The following is a 22,136-nucleotide window of genomic DNA, read 5'->3' on the forward strand; positions in this document are numbered from 1 at the left end:
TTAAGAGTTTGGGGAAGAATGTCTCTCTGCTGAGTAAGGTCCCATCATGTAGCACCAGAAGGCTTTGGTGACTATCAAAGCAAGACTGAAAATTACTGATTTGGACTGTGAACGTTTTTTGTTTTGTTTTTGCAGGACTGTATGTTTGCTTAGGTACAGTTCTCTACACTTCTGATACTGTACTGTTTCTTAATATAGCTTCATGTTTACTTTTTCTTATCTGAACTTATATTTTATTTTTAAAAATGTTAAAATCTTAGCTGCTAAATCTAAACATAATTAATGTTTAAGATTAGTCCTATCCAGACTGGAGAGATATTGGTGTTTCTTAATTATAGGAATGTTTTCGAAACATTGTGTTATGTGTTTATAATATAATTTGACAACTACAATAGTTGAAACAATAAAAGTCAGAAATCTGCACTAAAGATCTTCATACTAACTTATATACCTCGATAAAACAATTCAATCTTGTGGAGGTCAATATTAATTTAAAAAAAGAGTTAAGAGGATGTGTGGTGGTGGAAAAAGAGGGCAGTACCCATTGTAATTGTTAAATTAATTCCTGGGGTTACAATGTGGTAGTCATTGGTGCTGGCGATGGTTTGTCTTGCATAACTTATCAGAAATCTACCAATAGTTACTGCTTTTGGAAAGACTTGTAAAATTAGTTTCAGTCATTGTGTCTGGATTAGTGTGTGTGTGTGTTCGCACGCATGTGTGAGTGTGTGTGTCCAAACCTTCCAAAATGGTTATAGTTCTGAAGGTCACCAGAAGTTCTAGAGAATTTAATTTTGGAGTTTTCTAGATTTCAGAAGAGATCTGTATGATATCTGGATTTTATATTTTGTAAGGCTCTTAGACACCACCCTATTTTATCATTTGTTGTTATAGTTAACATAAAATACAATTAAGTTAAAAAATGGGTTCTCCTTATTTCTAATATATATATTTAAAATGCATTTCCCTGAGCCAAAGCAGGATATACTGCAGCAATTAAAAATAAATAGTCTTAGAGATAATATTTCAAAATACAGTCCCTAAAATCTTTAAAAATGCGGAGGAGGAAATGAAGGAAGACAATAAGAAGGAAAAGATACAAACAGTAGAATGGTTATAGTTGATTCTTCTGTTCTAATGTTGATTATCCAAAGTTCTCAATAGGTTTCCCTGTACAAAACCTGTACATTTTGTTGCTTCTGATGAGAAAACTTCTCTGGCTTCAAAGGAAAAAACATCCTCTTGATTGTCTACCTGGGGAAAAAACATCCTCACCAGTATGATATAATTCCCTTAATAAGGTCAGAGTACACCCAGACTGTGTACAGATAGGGCAGAAAAAGAAGGAAGGATTTGTTACAATCCCTGTAAGCAACTGGGATAACTTCTAAAGATTAGTCGAACTAGAGGCAAGACAAGACATGGTAATACTTTGGCTACCTTCTCCGTATGTGCCAGAGGAGTTGTATGGCTACAGAAGATAGTACTATATTGACTCGCATGGGGTAGCAGTGGCCACATTTCATGTGTCCGGGTACACTGAAGGGGACATTGCCTTTAAGGCACAATGATAGTTTCATAGTTTCTAGGGTCGGAAGGAACCTGAGTAGATCATCTAGTTCCACCCCCTGCCATGACAGGAAAGATTACTGGGGTCAAACGACCCCAGCAAGGTGTTCATCTAACCTTCTCTTAAACACCCCCAGGGTAGGAGCCAGCACCACTTCTCCTGGAACTTGGTTCCAGATCCTAGCTGCCCTGACTGTGAAGTAGCACCTCCCGATAGCTAGCCTAAATCTACCCTCTGCCAGCTTGTGACCGTTATTCCTGGGCACTCCTGGCAGTGCTCGGGGGAACAGGGACTTTCCCAATGCCTGCTGGTCCCCTCTGACTAGTTTGTAACAGGCATCTAGATCCCCCCTCAGCCTTCTCTTGTGGAGGCTGAACAGGTTCAGGTCCCGTAGCCTCTCCTCATAGGGCCTGCCCTGCTGTCCCCTGATCATGCGAGTGGCCCTCCTCTGGACCCTCTCCATGTTGTCCACATCCCTCTTGAAGTGCAGTGCCCAGAAATGGAAACAGTACTCCAGCTGAGGCCTGACCAGTGCCATATAGAGGGGAAGTAGCACCTCCTTGGAACTGCTGAAGATGCATCTGTGGATGCATGACAAGATACTGTTGGCCTTCCTGATTGCCTCCCCACACTGCCGGCCCATGTTCATCTTGGAGTCAATGGTGACTCCAAGATCTTTTTCTGCCTCCCTGCTGACAAGAGGGGAGTTCCCCAACCGGTAGGTATGGTGCCAGTTGTTCCTCCCCAGGTGCATGACTTTGCACTTGTCTATGTTGAATCCCATCCTATTCTCATCCACCCACCCCTGTAGCCTGCCCAGGTCCAATTGCAGCTTATTCTTCCCTTCTAGCATGCCCACATCCCCCCACATCTTAGTGTCATCAGCAAATTTGAACAGGGTGCTTTTTACCCCCTCGCCCAAGTCACTGATGAAGATGTTGAACAGTGCGGGCCCGAGGACCGAGCCCTGCGGGACCCCACTGCCCACATCCCTCCAGGTCGAAAATGACCCATCCACTACCACCCTCTGGGTGCGGTCCTCCAGCCAGTTGGCGACGCAATTGACTGTGGGTGTCAACACCACAGTGCCCCAGTTTCTTAAAGAGAACAGGGTGACAGAATGATTCCCAGAGCTTCTACTCAATGTCATTTTGTGGTTATTTATTACTGTCAATATAAGGCCAATAACACAAAACCATCCCTTATTTAGTATTACCTGCCTATGATGCTCTGAACTATTTTCATAAACCAGAGTATAGAAAATTTTTTTAAAAGGAACATTGAGGAGCACCTAAATGAGCAGTCAATAGAAAAAAGATGAAAGCAAACAGCAAAATAGAAGACTGGTGGGGAGTTTGTGTCTTTTCCCTTCCCACTGCAAAGAGAAATGTATTCCATCTAACATACATAAAATCCTGAACCTGTAAGCACATAAGGATAAAGCTGAAGGGACCTAAAGCCCTGGAAGAAGCAATCAGCTCATTTAAAGATTGGACCCTTAGTAGCTAACATACTACTACAGCCTGAATAAACTATGTATTCTAAGGTCTGCTGTGAGCAATAGCATGCATCACTGAAGACAATGCACAATCCATGAGGGGAATGAACGGAGGACAGAAGATAAAAGCCAGAGGAGTATTCAAGCCAATCCCTTGTTTCTGTAATGCAATTTTTAAAGAATTCCAAAGTAAGCTTGAGATAATTGCAACAGAAACTAAAAGCAAGTCTTGACTGGACAGCATTTCCTGAATTTAGGGTGTCACATCCCAGGAGTCAGCAACCCATTGGCTGGATCCAGCCCACAAAGAAGTACATTTGGCACAGAGGAACGGGTGACAATGAACTATGCTGTGCTGCCCATCCCTCCACAGTGCTCCAACAAGCTCCAGCCCATGCTGGTGAAAGGTTGTTAAGCCCTCTCATATACCACAGCAGCTAGTTGGGTCAGCTCTAACCACTCTCCAGTACTACCAGCAACAAAGTAAAACCTTTGGATAAGACTTGTTGCAACACAGTTCTCAAAATAATGCCAAAGTTACAGGTTTGCATTTTAATTCTCTGCTGTGTTAAATTTGAAAAAAAAATTATATTGAATTTGGAAAAACTTAAAATCAAATTTCTGTTGCTTATTGTAACTGAATTAATTAAACTTTAAAAATTAGGAGGCTAAAAATGTGTTAAATTAAGGCTTGCAAACACATATGTGAGTTTTAAAGTGAAAGAAGTTGTGAAGTACCAACTGACTTGCTTTTATTGAATAAGCATATAAAGAGACCTTAACAAATAATCATGTAGTAGAAAGATAACTATAAAGCACATTCTGCTGAAGAGCACAGGACAAGTACTGTATTATAAAAATGATTCAACTATCCACATATATTCACCACATGTAGGATCTCATTACCAGATGCATAACATGATGCTGGAGTGCCCTAGGTGCAGAGGGGCATGGGCAGGGCAGTGTCACTGGATGTGATGCCAACAGCGTGGGGGTGGCCAGTCTAACAGCACAGCCGCTTCTATTTTTTTCTCCCCAAGGTCAGTGCCTCAGTCACCCCACCCTTCATTATGCCATTGCTCATTTCTAACACTCATTTATATAAAAATAGCACCTACAGCAGTGGTTCCCAAACTGTGGGTCGCAACCCCAAATGGAGTCACAACATCAAGCAAAACTGGGGAAGTCATCCTCCAACTTCACTTGGCTCTGGTGAGACCACAGCTGGAGTACTGCATCCAGGATTGGGCCCCCCACTTCAGGAAGGATGTGGAGAAGCTTAGAGTCCAGAGGAAAGCTAGTCATATGATCCAAGGCCTGGAGGGCAGGCCATACAAAGAGAGGCTGAGGGACTTGGGACTCTTCAGTCTGGAGAAGAGAAGGCTCAGGATAGACTTGGTGGCAGCCTACAATTACATAAGAGGGGTACATCAGGACCTGGGACAACAACTGTTCACCAGAGCTCCCCAAGGGATAACAAAGTCTAATGGCCATAAAATCCAGGAAGGCTGATTTAGACAAGACATAAGAAAAAAGTTATTTATGGCTCGTGTGTCCAGGGTCTGGAACAAACTCCCCCGCAGAGGTGGTGCAAACGCCTACTCTGGACTCTTTCAGAAAACAAGTGGATATATTTCTTGCTGGGGGTCACTTGATCTGAGCTGACTTCCTGCCTAGTGTGGGGGGCTGGACCCGATCATCTCATGAGGTCCCTTCCAGCCCCTAATGTCTATGAAATCTATGAAATCAGCGGATGGGGTTGTGGGGGCAGGGGGGTGTGGGTTGGAAGTGAGAAGCCATGCTGAGGAAATGGAGCTATATAAATAGGGTCATGTTGAGGAAACGTATGGGAAGACCCGACCTAGAGTTTTCAAAAAATACTGGAGTCCCCACAAAGCTCAGAGCATTGTGAACACATAATGAAGTGACATTTTCTGCTCCAAAAAGCTTAAAATTAAGACAGAGAAGCCTCAGATAGGGACCAAAGGCAAAAAGAGGTGAAATTAGGATCACATGGCAAGTTTGCTGCAGGGCTGTGAACAGAGTGCAAGTCTCCATGGTCCCAATCCATTTGACTAAACCTGTAGGAAAAGGTTCGATATGCCCTGAAGTTATATCTTCTCCCTTCCCGCCCTGCCTATATATCAAGGGGAACTGGTTCATTTCTAAACAATTTATATAAGTAGGGAAAAAAAGAATATTTGCTTGATCAGCCTCTATACTGACAGGAACACTTGAGGCATAGGGTCTACATTCAAAGCATTACAAGGTACCAGAAGGCACTGAGCTATTTCTCCTGTTCATAGAAGTAAATAAAGACACTAAAACTTCATTCTCATTCACTTCTGCTAATGAGGAAGCCTAAAGCTTGACAAGCTAACTCCTGCCATCAGCTGCTGGAAGAACATACCATTTCTGCTGTTATCCCCAAGACTAGGGACAGAAATTACACATATACTAATATAAGTGATCGTAAACTGGTTCAAATCTGTAACACAACAGAAGTTCAGTGCACATAGCCAAAAATGGCTGAAACTTGTTTAAAATAAACCTAGATGGATGTAGTATCAGACTTAACTGATTTAGGTTAAATAAATGTATTGAACTTCTGTCCCAGTTCCCCCCAGATTCAAGATAACTCATAATCCTCCAGCCTCCCAGGATGCTTTCAACTCCCCCACAACCCTCACCCCACCCTGCCTCCCCCCAGTCACAGGCTGGGTGGGCTAGTCTTGGCCCAAGTTGTCTGCTTCAGCTGAGCAGGGAGGTGTGCTCTAGTGCCCCCCCGCTTCTGGCTGCATTTCCGGAATCAAAAGGGAAAGTCTGTTCACTTGCTTATTGGTTTGATCTACACAGCTTAGACTAACCTGCAAAGATTTAATTTATTCAGCCTCCGGCTTTATGGGTGCCTGTACTTAACCCTAATGTTAATCAGAAAGCCTCAAGTAGTTGATAATCACCACATTCCCTTTGGATGGCATAAAAATGCCAGCCAATCTGAGGTAGAGGCAGTATCCTGGGAGGAAAGCAGTTAACAAACAAAAGCATTACAGAGAATGTGAAAGAGCTGGGTGACAATGGACATTCATAGATATGCTCGAAGAATAGGACAGGGGGCCAGCCTTTCCCCCAGCTCGGGCTTGTTCTCCCCGCCTGTGTCGGGCCCAGGCCCACTCCTCCCCTGGCCCCACTGTTACCACCGATGCCACGGCATGCCCGCTCCTCCCCCGCAACTCACTGGGCCCGCTCAGGACCGACACGGGGGACGGAATGGCCCAGGCTTGAGTAGGGGAGGGGGCCCGCTCCTTCCCTCCCCCAGCTGCTGCCGTGGCCAAATCGGGCCGGTTGGGCTGGGCTTGCTGTCCCGTCCCCCTGCTGCGGCAGGCCAGCTTTTCCCCCGCTTGGACCCACTCCCCGCCCCTGTGTTGGACCCAAGCCCACTCCCCCTCCCCACATTACCTGCAGGGAGCAGGGGTGGGGGCAAGGCTCACTCTCCCCTTCTGTCTGCTCTGTGGGTGCTGCTTTCAGGGAGCAGGGGCAGGTAGGCGAGGCCAGCTGTGCTCACCTCGCGGCCCCCCCTGCTCCATCCCCTGTGTCCCCACCATCATGGTGGCACACTGCCTTCTATCAGAGTGCAAATAAAGTGTTATGGACAAGACAGGCAGACAGATAGACTTAGGCTTTTATAATATTAGAATGGTACAAGTCAGGACGCAGATCCTGTTTAACTTTGCAATGAGGATGCAAACATAATGCTTAAGTACTTGTAGTTGTCTAGTGCTCTCCCTGCAATTTTGCCCAAAGGACAGACAACCAAAAAGGATTTTTTCCAACTGAGGAAGAATCCTTAAATAACTTAGTGCAAATTTCTGTTGGATATGCCCCCACACATACAAAATCTAGTATAGAAACAGCCAGGATATATTAAGATGGGTAGGGCTTTGCTTTGGAATTCTCTTACATGGCCAAGGCTAATTCAGATTGCTCTGACCTGTGTACTAGTTAACCAAGTAAAGTCTGCAGTGAAGATGTATTTTAAGGAGAATCCTTAAAAATTCAAGATCAGTGTGGGCTTTGCTTATTTTATTTTCCAAGCATAGAGATATTACACCTCAAATGGTGGCCAGATTCTAATTTAGGAAATTACATGTACCAAGATGAAAATAATTCCCCTTCAGTTTCACCCAAAGTATTCTTCATATTTTCTTACCTTGCTGTGCAGTGCTCCTGTGTGTTAACAGGTGCCATAGTAGTTGGTGATGTCATTTCTACATGCATATATTTATGAATCTGTTGCAAATTGCTTTTCAGGTCCTTCTAATAAAGGTACTACATAAATGCAATTTACCAGTAAGATATTAAGGTTCATACACCAAAGGAGAGAATGTCTTTATAAACACAACCTGGAAGGACATGGGCAGTGGGGTTCTGCAGGGCTCGGTCCTCGAGCCCGCAGTGTTCAACATCTTCATCAGTGATTTGGATGATGGGGTAAAAAGCACCCTGTTCAAATTGGCTGATGACACTAAGATGTGGGGGGATGTGGGCACACTAGAAGGAAGCATCAGCCTTCAATCAGACCTAGACAGGCTACAAGGGTGGGCGGATGTGAATAGGATGGGATTCAACATAGACAAGTGCAAGGTGATGCACCTGGGGAGGAACAACTGGCACCGTACCTACTGGTTGGGGAACTCCCCTCTTGTCAGCAGGGAGGCAGAAAAGGATCTTCGAGTCATCATTGACTCCAAGATGAACATGGGCCGGCAGTGTGGGGAGGCAGTTAGGAAGGCCAACCGCACCTTGTCATGCATCCACAGATGCATCTTAAGCAGGTCTAAGGAGGTGATCCTCCCCCTCTATGCAGCACTGGTCAGGCCGCAGCTGGAGTACTGCGTCCAGTTCTGGGCGCTGCACTTCAAGAGGGATGTCGACAGGATGGAGAGGGTCCAGAGGAGGGCCACTCACATGATCGGGGGACAGCAGGGCAGGCCCTATGAGGAGAGGCTACGGGACCTGAACCTGTTCAGCCTCCAAAAGAGAAGGCTGAGGGGGGATCTAGTGGCCTGTTATAAACTAGTCAGGGGGGATCAGCAGGCACTGGGGGAGTCACTGTTCCCCCGTGCACTGCCAGGAGTGACCAGGAATAACGGTCACAAGCTGGCAGAGGGCAGGTTTAGGCTAGGTATCAGGAAGCGCTACTTCATGGTCAGGGCGGCTAGGGTCTGGAACCAACTTCCACGAGAGGTGGTCCTGGCTCCTACCCTGGGGGGTTTTAAGAGGAGGTTGGATGAACATCTTGCTGGGGTCATTTGACCCCAGTATTATTATTTCCTGCCATGGCAGGGGGTCGGACTAGATGATCTACTCAGGTCCCTTCCGACCCTAGAAACTATGAAACTATAAAACATTTTCTTTCAGACATTACACTCCAAAACTGCATATTATGTATATGATGCTGATGCCTGTGACAAATTAACTAAAGGAAAACCTTTGAATTGAAATCCTGACCCCAATGAAGTCCATTGCAGAGCTCCCACTGACTTTGCAAGAGTCAAGACTTCACTTTAGATGCTAGCTCTGTTTACTAACTCAAAGGAGTTAATTGTCATGTGGTGTAATTTACTTAATTACATTGAAAACTTTACATTATATCAGCAGGTAGAGATTATTAGATTTAACCACCAAATTCAATGGCTAGATTGTCCAAAAAACCAAGCAATGCCCTAAGCACATTTACCAAAAATAACTTTTAAGGCATAAGACATTCAAGGTAAAACAACTGCATCTCTTAATTACATTACAAATATGACCAAACTTTGGCTTTGACACATTGTCAAATGGAAAAAATTGAAGACCAGTGTGCCTTCTACCATGAAGCCCTGCCACTCACACGGAGGAATTCAACTCTGGAGACAATCAAAAGAAACATTCTGTGTGACAGAAGATGCCACAATCTAAAGTATTTTAGAGCTGGACTATAAATTCCCTACCTCTACCCTCAAAAACTGGTAATGCCAGCTATCTGATAAAGAAGCCATTAACCAATCATATATGCAGCTGGAAACAAAATTTAGGAATGATCTTGGGATATATATTATGCGATGCTTTAAGAGATCAGAGGTGAAATGGGGTACACAACTGGTCTCCAAGGACATCTTAGATGGCATCTAAGAAACACTTTAGCATGCCTTCATAACATAAGCAAAAAGTTTCAAACAGTTGGAAAACTAGAAGTACCCCCTACTGTTGAACCTGAGCGAGCCCAAAACTATAAGGAAGTTCAGAACGTTCCACCTTGTGCCACATTTCTTAAACAATAGTACCATATGATAAATGAAGTCTTTGATAAGGGGGAAAAAAATCTCAGAGCAACCTAAATAGCCTTTGCTGCTGTGAAGGATTTGTCTCTTTTGTGTTTGTAGGTAGCTAAGAAAACAGTCTAAAATAGAAAAAAAAGCTTTAACACTAAAACATTAACAGAGAGAGAGGCAGAACCATGGCTGATCTGTGTTGGACCATTTATCTTCTTGAGTAAGAAGAGGTATAACACACGAGTAGCATTCTCTCATCTAACCTTGCAAGTAAATATAAATGTCATAACACAAAGCAGCCATCATGTACACAACATTCATTTCCCTCCTCCCATTGTACCTGAATCAAACTGGTTTTATATGATAGACATGAAAAATAAAAAATACTTGAAACAGTAGAATATGGAAGATACTGGGCATGTCTACATGAGATGTCACATTGCTATAGAAATGCGCTACTGCAACAGCATCAGCAGGCACAAATGGTGATGCCACAGGTATGTCACCGCAGCAACGCTCTCCCTTGCTACAGCATGTCACTACGGTGACATAGCAGCTAAAAATAACCATGCACTTCCAGAGCATGGAAGTACTAAATAACATCAAGTAACAAAGGCACCATAGGGGCATGTGTAGACATGCACACTGAGTACTGAAATAACTTGTGAATTTCTACGGCCCAAATTAAATAATACAAAGACCAGGACTAACGTGTGTGTTCTTTAGCTTCAACTGCCTCTCATACTGCATTACCATCAGGATAATGAGACTGACCTCTAGTATGCTTTGAGATCAATGAATAGAAAACACTAAGTAAATGCTTAGTGTTATTATTAATCAATGAGATGTCATTCCTACAGGCGGTACTTTTCCTACACCTTCATATACTGGCTCCACTATCAACTAAAATCACACTTTGGATAACTATAGCATAACTAAATTTACCCTGAAATTTCAACTGGCTATTGTAAGATTAGTCACCTTCTCTTCTTGAACTGTTGTGTAACAAGTTACTACACAACGTAAAATATGTTTCTGCATTCCTTTCCAGAGGTGGCAGCATTTGTGCACTATTAAAAATAGTATTTCTTGGAAAGCCATGTAGTATATTTTGACTAGGTGTCACTCCAGAAATATAATGGAAAGTTATTCATCAGTGAAACCAAACATTAAAATACACACACATACACATGCAGGTATATATCATCTTGAAGGGAAAATCTTCAGACCTGTTTCCAAACTCTTCTGCCTTGCTGAATTCCAGTTCTTCCATTTAAAAATCAAAAGAGGAGATGTATGTCCAAGAATTAATAAGAGCACCCTCCATTTATTCCTATTAAAGTTAATGGAACTTTGGGCAAATTTTTTTAACTTTCTACATTTCTATTTACTACATGTAAAGCTTGAGTATTAACTGCCCCAAAGGCAAGCTAGAAGGCTTGCTGACTTGACTTTAAAGGGGCTGTAGAGAGGCAATTTATTTTCTGTTTCAAAATCTTATATGAAAGGAATTTGAAATTATTGAAAATTGCATAAACAAAGATCAATTCTCTTATTTCTAGACACTTTTAGACATATATATATATATAATGCCTAGGTCTATTAAAATTACATCAACAGTCATCACTGGACTTTTGGTTCTTGGATAGTTTTCAGGTGACTTCCATGGAATGCATGGCTGCATCTCCTCAACACAGCAACCTGCACTAACAAAATGACACTTGACACTCCTCCTGGGACGCTATAACCTCTGTGGACTAAAAGGATTTGGTTTGTCTCATCTCTCCTGATTATGTAATATATACTACAAGCAACAGTGTGGTGACATGGATCACTGGACTGCACACGGTGTTTTCTGGTCCCACTTGTTTCTTGTGCTCATTTATTGTTTCATGTAATACCCTTAATGCTTTTCCTATGGGAAGGAGGACCAGCCAGTACTGAGTCTGCTGTGTGCTGTTTGTTCTAGTAAATGGAAAGAAGTGCTAAAAACAGTAACACAACTGTGCTCTCTCCCCAACACACTGTAAATTATTTTACTTCATCATCATTAAATCCCAGTTTCACTACATGCAATTTACATCCTTGAAGTTTAACAAGCAGTACAGAAAAAAACAAGGGAGAAATTTACTCCCTTCTAACAGGGCAAGTCCTTGGAAAAGAAAGGAGAGAGAATTTAGCCAAGTGATAGCAGAGCAGCCCAATAGTAGTGATAGAAATCTACTAAAACATCTCCAATTTGCAATTTAATTTAATCTGCCAAGTGCTACACCCAAAATAAACTAGGGGGTGACTTACTGTTGCGCCTTATCTACTAATTCTCTATATTACAACTAAAAACCACATATATCCACAGGGACACACGAGTACTGTTTCTCTGCATATTAAGAGTAAGCCCTAAGGCACAAGGGATAATGCTAGTCACTGTACATTAATGCCTGAAACAAGACCAAACCCAACACATGGGAGGGGAAGGTGTGTGTGTGTGTGTGTGCACACATATGAGTGATCCTTCTCTTCTTGCGTTTGTATACATCAAATGTTCCAGCACTCAAAAGAAGAGTAAAAAATTCAGAAGAGAATACTTGAACCTGGGACTGTTGCCAGACAACCAAACCACACCCATTTCTCATGCTGCCCATTCATCTGGGCCCCACAATTAGACAGAGTGGATGGCTTAGATCAGTGGTTTTCAACCTGTGGGTCTACAGACTATGTCTAAGGGGTCCACAAAAGATTACTATGATCAATCAAAAGTATGTGAATACTCACACTTACAATCCAAAGGGATCCTCACCTCCATTCAAAATTTTTAGGGGTCTGCAAATGAAAAAAGGCTGAAAACCACTGGTTTAGATGGCTCAACTGTCCAAAGCTTGTACTCTTGGGCTCCCCCTAGGCAGATTACCTGAGACCAGCTCTAGGGCACATACGCTTAGGGTTGCTCAGAGTCAAAGGATCCCAAACTTTTTCTTATTCTGTATCCCCTCTAGATTTACCAGCTGCCCGTGTACCCCTACCAGCATACATTTTATATTTTAACCCCTTACATGCCAATTATTATTATAATGAAAATTAAATCTGCCATTGCACAATTTCTCTCATGTTCCCCGCTCAGCAATGTCTTGCATACCCCCAGGGGTATACGTGCCACAATTTGGGAACCCCTGCTTTAAGTCATTTATCCCACCTAATCTCCAAGTTTCCATGTGTACAGAATGGGAACCAGGGGCATGTTTCTTCAATAGCAGTCCCAGATGAGCCATGGACAAGCCCTGAGAGCTGCCCTGTCCATGGCTTTTAATCAGTGATGCCCAGCTTGGGGAATGATATAGTCCCTTACCACCACAACATACATACACAATTGCAGTACCTTTGAATCATTGTGACCTGCTCTTTGCAACAAACAGGCAAAAACTCACAGCCAGCTGCAAAAGCATAGAGAAGGAGTCAGGTGACCTCTTTGCTGCCCTTCCAAAACATTGTGAAGAGTCCACTCAAGATACTTGATACAAACAGGAACTATAAATGATCATCACAGCTTAGGGTCAGGGCTGTGGTCTATATTTACAGACATAGATTCAGTAATCTTTGCAAAACCCTACATTAGATTAATTCTGTTCCTAGAAGCAATAGATTACATAATGGGTAGATCATAAGGCTGGGCTTGACATGTACAGAGGCAAAGACTAACACTGTTCTTGCCCATGTTTTATTTCAGGGGTCAGTTATGCAAAGCAACATATTAGACAAGGAAACAAATTAAGGCATGGAAAAATGGTTACAAAGTGAAAAATCAATGGCTGCTTCATGTATCAGTCTAATATAAATTACAGTAGTTCAGGGGTTCCCAACCTCTGGGCTGCAGCCCAGTACCGGGCTGCAAAGGGTTGGCTGCCAGTCCACAGGAGGGTTGGGTGCCATGGATGAGAAGTGACCATGGACCAGCAAACTGTGGACTGGAAGTGACTGGCATACTGCAGATTGGCAGCCTGCAAGGGTTGGCTGCCTGCCCGCAGTATGCCTGTCACTGCTGGTCCACAGTTTGCCAGTCTACAGTCACTTCCAGTCTGTCTTTTGCCTGCCCTCAGCATAAAAAGGTTGGGAACCTCTTCACTAGTTGGTCTGTTCATGCATACCAGAGTTGGATAGATATTTTAGTTTCACCCAAGTAAGCTGCATTACTATTTGCCAGCTTTCACAAGTCAGTGCTTGACAGATTCAGCAGAGTGAGCAGGAGTGCAGTCTAACAGTCCTCCCCTAAGATTCAGGAATTCATAAGTTCTATGCATTCTGACATTCTGTGTCCTCCAGGAGGTACCACATTTTCTCTATTTGAAGATGAAGATGAAAATATCAACTCTTACCTTTTCTAAGAGGGCATATGTTGAGAAGTGCTGAGTTCTAAGTATTTGTAGTACTAAAGCTGGCCACCTTTGTAACCCAGCAGACCTATGTGTAGAGCCACAAACAGAAACAAGGCAAGTTTCAATCCTGCTTTTGACAGCTCCAAGTTCTGCAGAACATTTACTGTCTATACCAGTGGTTCTCAACACACTGAGACTCAAGGCATCCCTCGGAAAATACCAGCACTTAGTTTTCACTCATTTCTTAACTATGGAAAAATAATACAGCAATTCTGTTGTAAAGAACTCAGAAAGACCACAACAAGTCAGAATTTTTTTAAAACAGTAAGGATCCTTATTTGAAATCGTTTGGCTTATTTTGTGAATAACGTTTGCATACCTAAGCATGCATCTACATGTCGCCATGCAATAATGTTGCTATGGGGGTGTGCTTTAGTACTTCTTTTTGGAAGTACAAAATCATGGCACAGTATGGGCGGTTACCACACCATGTGCATGGGTAGATTTCACTGCTATGCTGCCATGGAGGCGCAGTACACCCAGGGAGCAAGCCGCTATGGCAATGTAGCTGGTGATCACATGTAGACACAGGTGATTGCTACATTGCTGTAGTGTACCATATGGTGACATAGCACATTGCTATATTGCTGTAAGATAACATGTAGATGCACCTTAAGAGTGCTAACACTGCATGGCATTCCACAGTATCCCTGAAAGGATCTCAAGGCACCCCAAAGTGCCATGATACCCTGGCTAACAATTACCTGGTCTACATTATAAACATCTATTTTCCAGGTCCGCTTCTTGTATGTCTAAGTTGCATTTATACTGAACTCAGCCCTAAGTGAAGTGCGAAAGAGCATCTGAGCAGGAATTTTTTTTTTTTTACCAGTTTTTCCTTTACATTTGCACATTATTTCTCTTGCTTATGAGAAAGATGGGTTGAAAACAATTATCTGATCACCAATAGTCAAATCACCATGCCAGCTTCTTCACAAATCCATGGCACTTGTCAACCTAGATATATAATGTCCTGGAGATTCTGTGAGCAGAATGTGTGCCCAAATTGTTTTGAGGTGCACAGATCAGGACTAGAATAATTACAATATAGAATAACTATAAGTCTGTTTTCATTTTGACTTGACAGGATTCAAAATCTTGTCTCCAGAGGAAAAAAGTCCGTTAATTGGCCAGTTGAGATTCACAGCCCTACCCATACAGATCTTAATATAACTATAAGAGATACTAGGTCTCTAAATCTATGATTGGGATTTATACACATGGCCCAATACCTTGTTGAGGGCTTATGGTTATACTATTCTATATACTGTTATATTTTCTGTTCAGTCAAGGAACATGCTCCAACATATAAGCAATCACCAAGCAAAAATTTGTAGATAAACTGGGCTTTAATACATTTTGGGAATCAATGAAGTATCTAACCATATCATAAACAGTGACAGGCTTCAACACAGACTCAAAATAAAAAAAGCAGCTTACAATACAATTTGTCTTAATGAACACTTGCTAAAAGCTAAAAGCTCTCTCAGACACTGGGGTCCAAGTTTTGCTTCCAGATTGCTACATCCAACTCCAAGTTCCTTCATGGTGATGTACATTGCTATGAAAAGGATTTACAGCTGCTAATGATGTTGCTGGAAGCCTCTAACAGAGAAGCACATTCTGATCACCTGAGCTGTCTGCACATGCCAGGAAACCAGCCCTTCCTCAAATGGAGAGACTTAGTCCTAAGCCTCCCTACTAAGACTACCAATGGAGTCCAGGTGGCAGTACTCTTGTGTAGTTTGCTGGTGAGCAACAACTGTTGATAACTGACTTGTTCTGACTCAGGTTCTCCTTATCCTCCTCGTTCACTCCGGCACTTGACTTGTTCTCTCATTCCTTTTAAAGATACCATAACCTTCGCTGCATAGCAGGAGGGTCACCACTTCTTCAACAGAGTTGCATACGTATGTCTTAAAACAAAAATTGGCTCAGTGTCAGCAAATGCTTATCCCAGCCCGAAATGTTTGCCTGTTACTTAAGTCTTTGACAACTTTTTCCCTGCTCAACTGGAGCACATACTTACTTATTTACATGTTATTTTTTTCAAATTTACTTTAGGTTGATATTTCTTTTTCCTTTAATTACCTGACCAACAGTAGTATAGCTACATAAATTTTGCCTGAGGTGTAAGTTGGAGTTGAGCCTAATCACTAGCTGGAGACATTGTTCTGGCTAACTTAAGCAGAACACATTTGTACTGTATGTCTGAACAATGGTTAGGCACTAAAGTTAAGTATTCTTTTTAGCAGTTGTTGATTTTAATTAACCCTTTTCTAGATTATCTGAGAAGACAGTTTTTCCACTTTGCATTATGTGGTTAAGTGTGGGTAAACAAACAAAGCTGGTGCAGTTCAGTTCAATGCCAGGCAAACTAATGCACACAGATCTGATTAGCCTTCAAAAGAAAGTACATCTAAGCTCGAAGATTCAGACTACCATCCCTTTTCAAACTTCACAGTTCAGACAGAAGCACTGCCTTTAATTCCAAGATAAACCACAGGTCCTCCAGTTCTCCCATCTAAAAGTTAGGAATCCCAACTGAAATCATGAGAGTGGGTAGAGAAGTGGAGGGGAAAAACACAGATACATTTTGCAGAAAAAAATTGCTATGACAACTGGAAGTCATATGAGAAATTCTGACAAACTATTAATATCATTCACTGAAAAATTTTAAATGAAAGTCACAAGGATTTTTAAACTTTATATGCAAGTGTCAAAATCCTGAGCATTAATTTTCTCCTGTGTTTTCTGTGTGAGTTAAATTCTCTTATATTATAAATAGTATGGATATGTCCACTGAAACCATGAAAACTTCCCTAAAACTAGAACATCCCAGCTTGTTCAAGCTGCAGAAGCTCTCTAAGCACAAAAGCTGTGTTCACAAAAAATCTGTGCATAAATCAACCCATCACTGCTTTCACTGGTGTCATTTTCTGCAATCCCCCAAATGTTGACAAATTCCAAGACTAATCCTGCAGGACATATACAGGGACCAATCTGAGTGATGTCAATAGATTAGACGGAATGTTGTGTTGATCTGTTTAAGGACTGTGGGACAAGACCACTTGACTACAGAGGCAGTTGTCCTCGTGAAAACATATTCTCACTAATTTTTGCTTCAAAAGTGCAAGAATACTTGGAAAACACAATGGCAAATATAATCAGTTATAAAATGCTATTGACACAGGTCTGACCAAAAGCCCCAATGAAAAACAACCAAATTTTGGAGGGGTTCAAAACTTGAGCCAATATTGAAATCGAAATTTCTCAGTTGGCCTTCTCCCGGTTCCTACGAAATTAATGTATTCTGAAGTGGTTCGCTCTTCTTGCCTCAGTGTCCTTTTTATTTATGCCAGAAATATCAAAACCGTTCAACTCATCTATATTACTCCAATAAGAAATTCTTACACTCTTTATTCACAACATACATTCTTTTCTATACAACAGTGTCATTTGCTTAGGCAATCACAGCCCAACTCTTACAATGAGAATTTCTTATTTTGGAGATTCCTCATGCTCTGAGAACTTTGCAGAAAGATTCTACTTAATGATTTTTAAATGTAAAGAACAACTACACAGCTATTAATAAAGTGTTCATCTGTACTAGTAGCACTCCTGTAACTCTGAGTCTCATCAAGAATCCCTAGGATGTCAAAATCACTCAGCCTCAATTCACAAATCTCTCAGTGTGCAAATGCACAGGAGACTTGGATAACAATGAAAGTTCCTATTGGTGAACATGAGCATAAATGACAGAGGTCTCCCCCTACACCCCATCAAACAGTGTTTAAAGAAAAAAATGGAGAAAACATGAAAAGTGATTCTTACTAGCAAAGAACATGTCCAGTGTTTCCAACATTTAAGTCAACATTAAACATTTTTCTTCTACCAAAAAACTGTGTCTAACACTGCCAAAGTCAGCTTGGGAATCTGCACCGAGGCACTTTATTTGGAACTCATAGTGAGAGAGGCACATGTTTTTCACAAATGCAAATTTGTCACAATTGGACTGGTCAACCCCCCAAAACTTACTTTTTTAAAAGGGGGGAGAGGCGGACTAAACACAGATTCTCCCTTTTCCTTAGATTAATGGATTTCTCTGCTCCCCAGCTTTACATTGCTAAATCCTGAAATAAATCACTAACAACATATTAATGTAAATATAATAGCAAAATTCTGGCAAACTTGCAACCGCACACCCATAACCCATATCTACAGTAGTGGCCTTCTAAAATTACTTCATTCTGAATCCTTAAAAAAGCAATCCATTAAGAACTTTACAAGTAAAGTGCCCAAGGCTAGTTTAGATGGTGATTGATGTTACTGAGATACATTACAAAAATAGAGGTTAAAATATATAATAAAAATCTTGTGCTTTATAAAATGTAGTAATATGGCATGTAAAAATACAACAGCGTACAAGATAATATTTTCATACTGATCTCCGCTATTGTGTTTTAGTGAACTGACATATATTGTAACAACTCAGTACCTTCAATTTCAGGTAAAACATGTTAAAAGCCTATATTGTTCAGTAGTAAAATTTAATAAGCAAGAACAGTTTGACTCTGTAACACCTTCATAGCAATATTTTTCCTTCAGGTTTTAACATATTCCACTGTAGCCATTTTGAGAAAGAACTCAGAACGCAACTTTGCTTTAAAAAGTAACTGAAAATTACTTTTAGAAAGAGGAAAGACAAGTGGGAAGAGAGATTCTGCACTATGCCCCAGAGAAGCTGTGCCAAAATTTCAGTGCTTGGGCAGCCTAAAGTTCAACCCCTAAATATACATTTAGGCACCTAATTAAAAAGTGGTGAACATGCAGCAATTTCTTGGACTTTGTTTTATGGAAGTTTTGTTTGGAAATTTAGAAAGTAAGATGAAGACTAATACAAACAAATCAAATCTCCTCTTTCTTTTTGGCTCTTACTAAGCATACGCCTCACTGGCAGGCAACTGTATACAGTGTTTTCAAATGCACACTGCTCTGTGTAGGAGTGATGACTGAGTGCCCTCCAGGCACCTCAAATGCTATGCTGTCACTTCTAGTCACTACTCAGCAGGGCTAATGCCATACCTGTTATGACAAGAATCAGCCACTTTAAGGCACCACGCCTCTGCCCTTACAACACATACTTGGAAAAAGGTATGAGCCGCGCAATAACGTTTTAGATTTTGCCAAGGAGAAGCAATCCTTCCTATAAACACTAAGGAGGTGAGAAGGCAGGGGAAGGGAATAAGATCAGAGAGAATTAAATGAAGTCAGCTGTGAGTGCAAATAATTGCTAAAATTTTACAGTACTTTTTCTTCTATATGGTCAGAAACAGTAAAAGATTAAGACACTGTTTGACCAGGCTAAAGTGGGTTTTAGTCATCAGCCTAAACCTGCCATCTGGTGTTAAGAGACAGCAGATCACACCCCAGATGTGTTCCTTCAAACAAATCACATTTCCACCCCCTTTCTCTTTTTCTACAGTGGGAGGGGTGTCTATCAAATATGCAAATTAGCACAAGTTTATTTCAAAGTGGAACTGCTGTTAATTAAAACAGGCACTTGAACAGGTAAATAATTTAGCACACGTGCAGAAGTAATTAGTTCTCCAAATTCCCTACCTCTCAATATTTTGCTAAGTTGAGATTGGCTTGCTATTGAGGAATGAGGTAGTGGAGGCTAACAAAAAATGAAGGTTGGCCCACCTAGGTCATTTTAAAAGCCTCTAAAAAATCTAAATTTATTTCAGTACATGATACATTTTGAAATCTTTGTCTCAATTCTTTATTTCTTTCTGTTACAATATCTCATTCCACAATTGGGGTGGAGAAGGGTTATGCAGTGCTATCATTTGCACCTCATTAGTCTTGGGCTGGAGCTTTGAGAAAGCTGATATTCCCACTAAATTTTTACAGATGCTTCTAGTTTACCAGTTCATGACTGCACTACTAGGAAAGACTTCCTGCCACTAAACTGCTTGCTGGCATGTAAGCTGAATTTCAAAATCCCTGAAAAAGTAAACCTTTGTGGTGCTCACTTACCTTACTCTTGGAAAAAAAAATACATGTATCCTGAAAAAACACAGAAAAACTTGTCACTCCTAACCTGTGAGACTAAAGCCCTTGATTTCCTCAAAATTGCAGCATATCTTATTTCTGAAAGTCCTCACAAAAATGTTCATTAACAGAAAAATATTATGACGTGTTCAGTAAATAGGAAGAACAATACACCCAAAACACTTAATATTTTGCCAGGATCTAGCTATTTTCTTTATTTCCTACATATCATTAGCATAACCCTTCACATGGTATTAGTAGATAGATTCTCCCCTCTCCTCAGTGTCATGCCCTCTTCCCCCCCTTTATGGATAAGACTTCTCTCTCTTTTTTTTTTTTAGTGGTTTTGGAGAGTTTTCCAAAGTTCAGAGCAGGTGACACTGGTCTGTTCTTAATCTTTAGTGCTTTAGTAATGTTAAGGCTAATGACGAGGGACACAAATCCCCTGATGGAACTGAATGCATTCCAAGCTCCCCGACCCACTCAGAGCAGTAATCCCCTGCAGCTGGAACTTACTTACCACCATGCACAGCTAATACATTTTTTAAAAGCTAGTCACTAGTGACAAATGTAAACTGGACTGAACAGTTCTTTTCCTATCCCCTATCTTCTCTCATAACCCTGAGACTTGCTGTTTCAGTGATGGATATGATCTGCCTTTTAGAACTACCAAACTAGTGTTGTATAGTTTCACTCTAAGTGACTAGAAGGTTTTAAAAGCATCTTCAGCTGTCAGACTATAACAGAAACAAAAAAAAAGTCATTCTTTACACAAACATTTCACAACTGGGAAAACCATATAAGTTGGCTTTAACACTACCATTCTGAACCCGCTCTTTATTTAGATATAACATGCAAGCCATCTGTACAACACAATTACAGTATCTGCTTGATGCTATTAAGCTCCTTGCTGCTTTTTGTTGTCTTAATAAAACTGTGCTTGACATAGGAATGAAATCCAAGACGCATTTCTGATGATGATAATCTGTTTTCAGTACAAAAGACACCAAAAGTCTCTGAGCCGGATTCTGATCTCAGTTACAATGGTACAAACCCACCGTAAATCTATTGAGATAAATGAAGTTACTATTGCTTAATAGAATTCTGTGGAGCTACTGAGTTAACACGAGGGTAAATAACAGCAGAATATGACTCTACATTATTCTAAAAGAAGAAAAAAAAAAGAAAGAAAAAAGACTTTTAAATAAAGCATGTGCTAATCCTTCTCCATAAGGAAAAGGGGGGGGAAACACTCAACTGTATGACAGCCCTGCATTACTTACATGTTCCAAAGAAAGCAATGAAATGAGGATGGAAAACTGTAGCCTAAATATTAATTTTAAAAGATTATATCTTAAGGAGGAAGAAAATTCTAATGATGACATAATTGTAACAAAATATCCCTGTCAGGAACAGCAGGGAAAGGACCTGGTGGTATTAGAATTGTATCATTCAGCATGGGGGAAGAAAAGGGTTAATATAGCAACTTATTTCTATTTCTTATAGTTCCCAGATAACTGGCAATAATTGCTGTGATTTAAATGAATTACCAATAAGGCTTGGTGATAGCTACCACAACATTGACTACAATACTTAAATTTCATTAGATTTAATTACTGCAAAGTTACATCTGGTGAGGGAAACATAATTTTATAACTATCTTCAGCATTCTAACTTGAGTTCAGCCTCTGCATATTACATACTTTAGCACTAATTTCGACCCTAAAATTCACTCTGTTTAATAATGTGTAACCAGCAGAAACATAAGGAGACAGTGACAAACAAGTCTCTACGAATTAAAATCAGGTCTAATTATGTGACCTTTCAGTGTCCCTCAGAGCCCTCCTGAGGGCAGGTATTTCAAGCAGCCTTGGTGACCAGTATCCATGCAAATGGAATGTATAAGAGGGGGAGAGACATTTCCAGTGCTGATGGAGAAAGCAGAAAGTCATTTGCTTGAAAATCAGAGTTCTGCTCTGCTTTTTTTCCTTCTGCTTGTCACTCTCTGTCACATTTCACAAATCTAAAAGTAATCATTCAGGATTCAATAATTAAACAAAAATGCACATCTCTCTACTGAACATTCTGAATATTGTACAAGGGCACTGTTAAATGGTGCATGTATACACCTACATGCCCATGCACGCACACACACACACATGTGCACACATGCACACACACACTAAGGTTTGCTATGTCATGAATCCAGTCCCATGAATTGATCCAGACTGAGAAGTACATATGGGTCTTTCATAGTGATAATTATGGAA

General features: G+C 41.1%; 1 protein-coding gene across 9 annotated transcripts in view; it reads right to left on the reverse strand.

Moving 5' to 3' along the window:
* The window catches only part of BNC2 (basonuclin zinc finger protein 2), a 471,942-nt gene that overhangs the window by 418,639 nt on the left and 31,167 nt on the right, over positions 1 to 22,136 (reverse strand). The window lies entirely within an intron of this gene.

Source organism: Crocodylus siamensis, chromosome 3 (genome assembly GCF_052110815.1).
Source record: "Crocodylus siamensis isolate JL-2025a chromosome 3, ASM5211081v1, whole genome shotgun sequence".
Taxonomy (NCBI): Eukaryota; Metazoa; Chordata; order Crocodylia; family Crocodylidae; genus Crocodylus; species Crocodylus siamensis.